Below are 12,124 nucleotides of genomic sequence, written 5' to 3'. Positions count from 1 at the left end.
CATTTACGAGTTTATCGTTTGGTGGTCAAATTACTTAAAAAGATGTAAAGCATCTTTGGTTTTTTGACATGTCAATGCCCAACACCTTTAATGATAATCATAATGTAACATTGTCAATATCTATAAAATGTATTTAAAAATGGGCTATTGAAATTGTATTATTCTAATATAATTTTAAATAACCTGTCGACTTTTGATGAAATGGGCTTTTTCCTTAGCGGCCACATATTTGATCATGTTGGCTGAAATTTTGCTTATGGAAATTCATTGTTTGTATTTCTTTTCAAAGTGCACATTTTTATAATGAATACACAGTTCAGATGAACCTTTCTCCCAAAGGATCGTACATTTGAACCACAAACAGTGATAACCCGACCCTTGGTGACGACCTCACTCTGATATCACCGAACAAAGCCGCGCTACAAAATAAACATTCTTGTTGTGTACTCAACTTAATAGTGATATAAGTTAAACGAAAGCAAATGTTCGTACTGTATTTTTTCGCAAATCGTCAAAGATTAAACGACTTCACAGTCATAGGCCATACAACACAAGTCCAATCAGAGTCCATTACACACGTCGGTATCCATATTCACAGGTCTTGTAAATGTGTCACAGCCTTTGATACCAAAATAAGAAAAGGACGATGATCGATCTTTTCCTTGCTTACAATCAGAGACTTAGCTTACGATGTCAATCCGTTAATGCTTGCTGGCTTAGTGCAAAAAACAATCTCTACACCAATAGTCCTATATGTTTCTGAATTATGGTTGTCACTTACTGAATCTGACATTTGACTTTTGATGAAATAGGCGTTTTCCGTTATATTATATAACACGCAATGCATATCAAATACCCTAAACTTGGCCTGATTTTATTGTACGATGTACATGTTATTGCAATCTTAATGTTATGATTGAAACAACTTACGTGCGAAAATCATAATTAAACGCTATATCAAACTGTTATGACAATTCTCCTTTAAAATAGATGATGAAGATACATTTTTGTTTATATTTTAACGGAAAACCAAACCTGTAGAGACCTTAGCGGCTACATATTTGGTCATGTTCGATACAATGTTGCTCATGGAAATACATTTTGTCTATTTCTTTTCATGGGGCCCCTTTTTATATTGAATACAACTTTCAGATGATTAAGAACAAGCTACAGGATACTCCCAATGGATAATACATTTGAATCACAATTACTGATAACCCGACCATTGGTGACGACCTCTCTTTGGTATCACCGAACAAAGCCGCGCTTCAAATTAAACATTGTTGTTGCGTACGTAATAGTGCAGTGTTCATTTACTTTTGTACTTGCGCAATTTGTCATGAATAGTTTGCACCCAGTGATCATATAGACACACGTGTCCGTGCAGTATGTAGGCATTTCCATACTACGTTAGGCCAACATACCTAGACATACAAAGGATCCCACACTTATTGTTATTTTTTTCGCATTTGAAATTGTTATTATGTTCGTTTTTCTATGTTTTCTACATATTTATGTGTTCTATCTTGAATACAAAATCTTTAATATTAATGTTATCCTACGTTTTGGTAATCATTTGTAAAAAACGGTTTATTATCAAACACTCTTACACGGATGCAGGAATTTATTATTTTAAAAGCAGTTTTATTGAGCACCCTTACTTACTTGCATTTCTTTTTCGGCAAGATTTTGAACCAGGTGCTATATAACGATTACGTCTTCAGTGCATTGTACATCACGTTAATCATAATAGCAACACCTTCAGAAAGTATACAGTGTAGTCCATATCTAAGTACAATAGTATTACATGAATATCGTGATCTTGATGTAGTAACAAGATTGAGTCTCCTAATATGCAATAGTTTCTGTTTTATTGACTGTATATTTGACAGTTTGAGAGTTTGATATGTGTAATACACTATCGGGTGGAACCACAGAGAATGTATAATATACAAACGTTTATTCACCATCTCCAAACATCATCTGCGAATTATTAATTTAAAAACATTTTATTTTTTCTGCCTAAAATCTCTTCGTTGTTTGATAATTGGCCCGAGTGACTGATAACTTTGAAAAGATTGATACTCAATATATCTTCCTTTACTTCGAGTTGCAGATCTAAATTGGATGCTTTTAAAACGGATGTATTAGATTTATTAAGTTGCAGATAGAGTTGGGATCTCTAATCATAGAAGTACTTGGAGTGTACCTTTTCGTTTTTATTATTATTTGTTTAATTGATAAGTTTCCTCAAGTTAATGCATACTTTGATAAGATTTACCTTTTGTGTTTTATCTTTATTTAGGATTGTTGGGATAAGAGTGAGGTTTGTGCACATACACTGGTTAAACCCCCCAGTAAATTTACATTTTACTGACCGTTCCAAGGCGGTACCTAACAATCCTTGATAAACATACCTAGTGTTTTATATATAGTGTGTATGTATAGTGAGTTTTTTGCTGTTCTTCCATGTTTCTTGTTTGTGATTTTATGTTCTATGTCTTTGGCGTTTACCCAAGTGCCATTAAACCGGGTTTATGTTTTAACGTTTTGCTACTGAGCTTATTTCTGTAGCTTTTCACATGAATATTGTCTATACCTTCACATTCTCTCTCTGCGTTAATTACTTCGATAATTAAAACTTCTGTGATATCCATGTCAATTCTTTTTCATGTTCATGATATTTTGGTTTTCATGCTTCGGGGTCCTCCGTTTTACTATCTTCGACTTTAAAAACAACAGGAGCTCAGATCCCTCTTCAACACTCTCATTCAATTTAAACTCTTTTAATTTTGTGTTTCTTTTATGGTATCAATACCTTTACCTTCGTAGTGTCGAATGGCCACTTGGGTGTAACTGTGTTTTGTTTTGTTTTCAAATTCACTCCTTTGGATGAGAAATAGTGCACTGTAACCATTATTCCGCTAATGGTGTTCTGTATAAAGTCCAATGGCTCTACTTTACGGTCTTGACGACTGAGGATTAAAGATAGCGGGTCTATTCCCGGTGTTGATATTGAAACATGCGAGCTAGTGTATTTGTTTGGTATAATTTTCCCGCTAGCGTTGTTTTAGTGCCCATATCTATGCTGTTTAATTTTCTATCATTTTTCTTATGAGTTGTTTCATCTATGTATGTTCACAAGAACCTCAGTAAAATCATTAACACGTCCCTGCAAACTTGTAAACCTTTCTATTTTAGGTCAATATGTCCAAAATGTATTACAATTGTACGAATGAATTTTTGTTACTGTTATCTATTAAAATACTTATCTTTTGGACTATAATATCATCATGCATTTGCTTATAAAGGAAAAACATGATTATTAGTATGTTTAATTATTGCAAGAGATATATGTAACACTAAGTCGTTTATATTCGTGTTTTATCTACGTGTTTCATACCGATAAGGTAGCCAGTTATATATATAAAAAAACGGATTTTTGTTGGAGATAGCAGTGCTTATGTTTTTAAGATATGGTGTTGTTCAATTTATATTTTTTACATCTAAAACACTCTCATTTTGAACTGGCCATTTACCTCAAAAGCTTTAAAACGCATCACTTCAAAAGAGCTCCATTAAGTATCATAAGGATTGATAATAAAGTATATAACTCACTGGTGAATTTCAGTGGTTTGCTATTTGTTGTCTTTAGAGATAACATTCGAGCGCCATTTCACCCTTAGATGTTGACGCGTAAGGTTCGTTCTGGGAGATCAATTACCGCCCAATCATTCCGCTAATTACTAATAGGACGAGATTGAATGCAGCATTGAAGGCGTTCATGCTAAGTAATATCCGTGTTGATCGAACGGTACTCCTTCTTTTACTACGATGTATTATAGGATTATTCTATGTATTTTAATGTCAATTCTTCTCATTTCCTGTTAAATGTAATTTTCAATTTCAATAACCCATACTCATTTTTTTCCAATCTCGACTGAAGTGTAATCTGTCCTTACTCGAGGCAGCAAATGGTTTGTTATTGTCTGGGGACCAGAAGAGAAACGTTCTAAATCATGCCTGGATGTCATTAACCTCATTATCATTATTTTCAACCTTAATTATCTTTGAATATCATATTAAACACAGAAATATCCTAATCATATTTTACAGGTAAGTGAAAAAAATATTTAGATGCTCACTTAAATCATACCACAAAAAGAGTAAAGCAGAGGGCACCATATCAGGTAGGTATGTATGATGTTAAATTAAACTTGTCTTCTTTGTAGGCAGATTGGGTCACGTGACTTGACAAGGAGACAGCTAATTTGTGGAGAACCTAACTAAAGTTATACTTTGGATTTTTAAATGACTTTTTGTACCATCACTCATAATTATTTCTAGTTTAATGTAATACTGAGAGAAGTACGTTTTTGTAACTCTTGATTATTCTTAAATTCCTCGATTTTCCGTTCGACATAAAGGTAAGTTTTAAATTAATAATAAATTATTATAGACATGACAACACAGGCATTATAAACAGCAATTTGGGGCCCTGAAACGTTTATTTATCTATCAATCGTATTGGTGTGTTTCGACATGTCAGTGTTTCGTATCCTCGTGATATAACTGTAGCAAACGAGGATCAAATACTTTATTCATACAAAATCAACGTAAGCCGGAAAAGGCCGCAACATGTCTAGGGTCATGCCGGTAAATTTCAAATTAAGACTAAGACTGAATACAAAATGGCAAAACCGATGCAGAAGCTACCGTTATATTGTTTGCTGCCATAGGACAAACTATTTTAAAGAAAAATATGAGATAATATTTTATTTATCTTAATAATATGTTAGGCTATGTTAAAGCTTCCACTCGTCGTATACACTATCAACTGTTGACCAGGGCCCATGCTAACTAACGCTTCGGATCTGAGTTTGAGTCTCACGCTCAGAAAACTGAATTCCACCAGCAGTACAACAACATTTTCGTTTTTTATACATCAATATATCCCATAATTTTGAAATAACCTTTCTACAAAAAAAACCTTTCATTTAGTCATGAGTCTCAACCTAGGACTGAAAGATGTAAGTTGTTATGGAATATACGTTGTACATTTTTTTTTCTCAGAAAATCTTTTAGGAGTTTAGGAATACGTTTATTTCCTAACGACCAATGGAGGCTGGTTTTGTATTAAAGACAACAGACTGAAATCATATTTTTAAAGCTAAATGATTAAATTCTTTGACTTTTCATTATTGTCGAGCCACTTTGTCAGAACGATACATGCATGGAATGATTTTGATATATTCGACGTTGAAACTTCTTCGTTAGTTGAATCATAGTGCAATTCAAGATGGAATATCGGATATTTTCAATGTATTTTGGAATGTATGAAAACGACCAAATACTGAAAAATTTCACCTTCAATTTTTTGTCAAAATGCACACCAAATGATGCCTCAAAGACCCAATAATGCTAACTATGTGCCTCGCGCAGTTGTGTTGGTAAGATACAGAAATATTTTAACCATTAGTGATGGGTGTTCAGGGAAATATTTTCGTACTATTGTATCCTACGGATATGTTCATATCTCCCTGACAGCAGGAGTCTTTCTCCACTGAGATAGTAAAACACTCTTGGCGTCTAATTATACTACACTTTAAGTACATTGCTATGTTATATGGTGAAATTTGCTACATGATAATGATTGCTTTATGCAAATATTTTCGTTGTATGCCGATTATACATTTTTAAAACCATGTTTTCATCATCGTTCCCTGGAAGCCAAACTTGACACATGATAACAATTTGTGAGACTTACTAGGAATTAAGTGATATATGGTGTTGGTACCATGACAGAACAAGAAGTACACAAGCAAACCAGATGCATCTGAAGACAATATAGGGATTTGACAGGAACTTAGGAGAAACAAAACCAGTTATTTCTTACTTTCAAAAGAAACTTTTAGCCACTTTTGTATCAAGTTATAAAAAAAACCGTCCGCTTACCCCGAATAAGATTCTGTCGGATGGGACTTAATGTACCGTAACAGTATTCTCGTACATGCTTTTGTAGTTTATTATCAATGTTTGATGATCTAAAACGGTTGTCAATTTATTTAAATAAGAATAAGAGATTGTCGTTGTTAGATTATATGAATATATTAAATATATTATACGATTTAAGATTATGTATATATACTTTATTAAGACTTCGTCATATCAGGTCTTATGCACTCTTCTTCATGATGAACGTGAAGTAGGCGAAGCGAGTAAAGTCGCCTCCCGCATTAACACGACGCCATATGTATGTCGTCAAAATGCAAAATTGACAATAACAAGGTCCTTGTATCTTATTGATAATGTATTTGTTGGGTGATTTTGATCCAGATATTTTAACAACCATTATTTTTGTATTTTGTCATTAAGTTTGATCAGTTTAGAGATGTAAATATGGATTCGAGTACTTCTTCAACTGCCCCACCAATACTCAGTTGGCTCGAACTCACAGGGACCAGCAATATATTGTTACGACCTAGCCCCGTGGTCCGTCGACGCTATCAACTGTCCCTTTTAGGATGACCAAGTATTTGAAGTGTTCCCCTCGTGACTGCCCCTCAGGTACTGGTAGCGAAACCTCTCAATGGCAGTTAAATTTTATGTAGTCTAACCATTGCGTGTCAAAAACTAGTTCACCGGGAAGACAACTCAAATCGATGTTTACAAGTTTAATAAACGTTGAAAAACAGTACACCAGCGGAATAAATCATCATTTAAACATCAGAAGACGAAAATGTACAGTATTAAATCGCTGGGTAGACACAGGAAACGCTATACCATTGTGTTGAATTTTATAAGTCCCTAAAACATTAATTTTCCGCTAATTTCCTATTTAATTCGTTTTGGATTTTATCAAGGAGACAAATCAGTAAAATCGTTTCTGTTAAGATCGTTTTCTATTTCCAGATAAATGTCAAAACCAAATGCCAAAATGGACGAAACGCCCGAGGGCGAATCGTACGGGATGTGCTTCAAGCTATGTCCAAGTTACGTCTCCTCATGATTCTGGAAAACCCCGCCTTATATACTCAGATGGGCGTACCCGAATAATAGGGCATTTATGGGCAAAAGTGGGCAAATTTGGGCGACGTCCCACAAATTGGGGCACGCGGTCAAAAGCGGTTGGGCCAATTGTCTGTCAGCCAAGTGAAATCCAAGATGGTGACCATCATCGATCGTGAACTATTGAAAAAGTAAATAAACAATCTTGTCTTCAGTACATAAACGCGTGGATATTCACGTCGGATTTTCGTTTTTCTGTGTCTTTACCCAAGTTTATTAGGTTTATGAGCAATGAAATCTGAATAAAATAAATGTAGATAGCTTTGTGTAGCATTTGTATTAACTTTTATCCCTGTGGAGTGATTGCTCACTCGGCGGTGGCAAAATTCAAACAAGGCTGGCGCGCCTGGAATGTCGGGGCGTTGCTAGTTTCTTGTGTGATTTTCCATTGACCGATAACAACAACAATACATTCTATACAAAAAATTAAGGTAAGTGCATATTTTACTAACATAACCATACATATGCTAGGGCATATCAATACCCCCCCCCCGTCAAATAGGCAAAGCTTCCGCTGCCAACAATTAAACATCAACAAAGCTAAAGGTTAATACCATACTGTTTTTGAATTACACCACAGTAAAGCTTAAACACAAACTTATTTGCAATTAACGTCGCTTTTGATATAATATAACGCTTTTCAATAGTTATTAAGTTCACTTTGTACAATATCTCTGTTTTGTTAATCACTATCAGATCACAAATAATCACTAGTAAAATGTTCATTATTTGTCTTCATAAGAATCCTGAATTTCGATTCCGTCGAGATCTGTCGGTACTTTAGAAGCCCCGGGCTGACGGTGGTCCTGGGCCGTGAAAGGGGTTGCTCTGTTCGCATCCCCCGTATCCACACGGAGACCCCATACATAGACGGTCTCGGCACGGAACTACTGCAGAAATCGTCCGGTATCCCCGTGATGATCCATGGCAATGGTGCTGCCTTCTCGTCCCCTCCGTTGACGTCCTCTTCGCCCGTTTCATTGTACGTGAAACGGAAATGGCAACCGCCAGCACGCATCTCTTGCGATGTTCCCCTTGGCGACGGCTCTCCCCTTCTAGTAGGCGCGTTCTTGATGAAGAAAAACAAGATTGTCGTTGCATTTTATTCTGGTTTGTTTTGGCACACTTTTTCTTTGTGCCCTTTTTACTTAAAGGGGCTCCACCATTATTTCTTGTTTTACATTCAGGCCTATCTACCTTGGACAATATTTCTGAATCGTCGACTATCAGGCGCCTAACTGGGTTACAATTTCCGGTCTGAATCAAGGGTACCTCCGCCCAACCGAAAACCAACTTTTGCCTACTATACAGAATGTCTACCGGTCCCGTTTCATGGCACACCAATACGTCGCGATCAATCCAGGCGTCATCCCCGATGTCCGCCACAACGAAATCATGGTCGAAACCCACAGGACCTATATCCAGTTGCAACGTGGAAACGCCCTTGACCTCCAAAGGCACACCATCTGCCCCGGTAAGGCACATGTCCACTTGCCGTAGCTCAGGACGATTCCACTCGCCCAACGACAAAAATAAACGTATCGAAAAAACAGAACAGGGGACACCCATGTCCACCACAAACGCCGTCTGTGTTGCGTTTACCGATCCCTGGACATACCATTTTGGTGCTTGCCCTTTCACCCATGCTGCGCTACATGGTTTTCCTTCCTGAAATCCCGTTGTGTAGTCGATCGTCCCATCCGAGCCATGACCTTTCACACTTACATGGACCACCCTCCGGCCGCAAGGCCTGGTCCCGAGAAGTTTAAATTTTCCCCTTGACCATCGTGGTACATCTTACCGACCTCGTCATAGGTTACGTCAGTGGCCTCCGAATTAAGATCACTAATTCCGAACCTCTCGGGTTGCCGCGTAGCCGTCATCGTCGCCGACTTCGCTTGGGTACTGGCCACGGTTGGTCATTGCTTTAGCCTTCCGATCCGGGCACTCCCGTGCGTGGTGACCTTGCCTATGACAGTTGTAACATTCGACCTTGGGGTCTGCGTTCACTCGACCTTCTAAACGCTCAAGCCGGGTTATAAATTCCTTCAGTAGGTCATTTTGCAGCTCATCTGGCATTAGTTCGGTCCCATTTTCATTCCCCTGCCCCTTGAAACGTCTGACCGTATTTTGCCGCTCAGGTCCGTAATGGTCACCATCGTGCTTGTCCCAATGTGGTTCGTACGCCCGCCTTGCTTGAAAACTACCTCTCCCGTCAGCTCTGTCTCGTCCCATGATCTGTATCCAGTTGACAGCAAAGTACACCGCCTCATCGACCATCCTAGGTTCTTTATTAAATTCAAGTTCGAACCGCATGTCCTCGTCTGTGACCCCGTCCAAGAACCGCCGCACGAGGTCCTCGTCCCTGGTCTTCCGGTCTCTGAACCCGTGGGCCTTGTCATACAGCAACTTGAGGTCCGATGCGTACTCTTCTACTGTCTCGCTGCGTCCGTCTGCTGAATTTCGCGGCATTCGACCGGGGCGTTTCAACGGCCCTGGACCTACTATTAAGCTCAATAATTAGTTCTTTGTTGTCATTCACGGTGTTAGGCTTTATTGTGAAAATATGAATTGTGCTGCTGCACCCTCCAGCCTAGGCAGTAGCTGATCCCCCGGCTATAGCTTCGAACTGCGACAGCCAGGTGGCCCAGTCTTCTTTACCAGTGAAACCGGCAACTTAACTGGTGGGAATCTCGCAGTGCCTTCGCGAACATAGGGGACACCGCGTGTCCTATCAGGCTGAGCGTATGGCCTCTGGTACATCCGGTCCGTATCCCAATTACTTCCGCCTACTCCCGTGTTCCTGGAGCTGGATATCGCATACACATCCTGTCGCGTTGACCCCGTCGGGTGGTAGCCATAGGGCGCCCCGGTCTGGTTACCCGCGTCCAACATGTGGTCAGCATCCCCTTCCGCTCGGCCGGCACCGTAGTACGTCGTCCCCCAGCGCACATAAGAAGAAGCATCTGCGTTACGGGCCTGACCTGAAATATGCTTACCTTCATTGCACATGTTCCTCCAGTAACTTCTATTATACTCACTTATATTGCTGTTATTTGTACAGCATGTGACCGTCTCTCCCGATCCATCATTGCCCTTAGCCATCGCTCTTTTGATGGACTGTAACTCCCTAACAACATCCTTTAAGGCCCCCGTGATACCTACTATAACCTTACGTAACGGCCCCTTGTCCCGATCAGCTGGCGGGTCGTTGGTTGTAGACCCGGCCTCTGACACGGAGTCTAGTGTGGCGTACTCATCGGCATCGTCCTCTGGCTTGTTCAATATAACCTCCCCGCTATCGACGTCCCTCGGATCAGTCCTGTCACGAACTCTTAAACTCCTGAGATTAACCCCTGACCTATAGCGCCTGGTGCGTGAAGTCCTATGTTACATCCCTTCGTCTGGCGTAGTTCGTATCGATATTTCACGTCAGACGTCCTTTACATCCAGTTCGAACCAACGAGTAAATGGAGCCAAGCTAAATCGAGCCAACAGGGCTCGACTGTATTATTTTAGATTTAAACGACTTTTGACGGAGACTCTTAAGTCTATTACCCACCTGCTTGAAAACCGTGTACAATTTCAGATTAACAGTGTACATTGAAGGCACCAGATGATAACATTGCAAGAAAAAAACAACAGAAAAATGTAAAAAAGATATAGTTGTATACAACGTATTGAATCTTACTTACTGATATATAACATCGCTTAAGACATATGCATATTTAAAAGTTTTTGCGCATTCCAATTCGATGTTTTAAAAATAGCGTCGGTATATTTATCCCATAAAAAGATATTATTTAAACTTGGAAATCATTATGCGCTATTTAAAACGCGGCAATACAGAAATACAGATGAGACAGCAACATGATTGTTGCGTTCATTATTTATCCATGTAAAGGGATGTATTATTGGCCTCCTTCCAGCTCGCATTGACAATTCTAGGCTTGTTTTGGTGTGAAGCCCCTTTAAATTCCTTCAACCTTGGAAACTCCATTTACTAGCTCTCATAGTTTTCTCGTATGTTATTTCGAAGAAAATGGTCGGATTATTGTCAATGCCGTCGGTGTCGTCGGTTCAAAAACAGTTGCCTTTGTTATAGCTTCTATATTCAAGCTATTTAAAACAAATGTCCATATGTTTACAGATACGATATGCTTATGCACATGATAGACATGTCTGTAGCTTCGGTAATTGTCCATTTCGGATGCAAAACAAATTGGCGACCGGCGTTGACGATCGCTACACTGCGCTCTTGTTATACTTTTATGAAAAACATAGTGCACTAATTGCTCCATTGTCACAATATCCGATGTCTTATGATCTCGAATATGGCCTCTGACAATAATTATAAATAATGTAGCACATGCGAGTCAATTGATGCAATATGTTATGGAGATTAGTTTTCCAATAGATTTCATATTCGAGGTTAGGCATTCTTTATGAATAATAAATTGTAATTATAAAAAAACCACTGGTATACAGGAGCGTCAAATACTTAGTTCTCGTTACCATTTTTCAAATATGGCTTTCCAGGATTGCTGTCGGACACGTGGTTTTCATACTGTGTAGTAGACATACAAAGAATAATGGTCCATAAGGCAAACATTATAATGTAGCAAAAAGTACTATCAAAAAGACAAATGCACGTAACTTGTAGGATATTAATCGCCAAGAGTATTTTACAATCTTAGTGTTGGAAGACTCCTACAGCCTGAGACATCTGATATATTCAGATGATACAAACTTAAAAAAGCAGGTTTTCTGAACCGCAATCACTGTGCAGCTACACCCGTATCTAACACAGGCAACTCCATGATACATACACTCATCACAAATGGTGCCACCGTTAAACTCAGGTTGTGAATATTTTGATGTGTGGAGGTGTGTAATTACATTTTTACATAGCACTGAACGTGTTTGTTTTCAGTCATCTGAAAAGCAGTTATGAAATGGACTTAGATTGTTTGTAAATCAGTTTCGACGTACTTAAAATGACACTGCTATTCAAAATCAATACATACACATGTATAACAAACATAAATTTTGACTT

The sequence above is a fragment of the Mya arenaria genome, chromosome 1 (genome assembly GCF_026914265.1).
Source record: "Mya arenaria isolate MELC-2E11 chromosome 1, ASM2691426v1".
NCBI classification, from domain to species: Eukaryota; Metazoa; Mollusca; class Bivalvia; order Myida; family Myidae; genus Mya; species Mya arenaria.
This window is presented reverse-complemented; position numbering follows the sequence as displayed.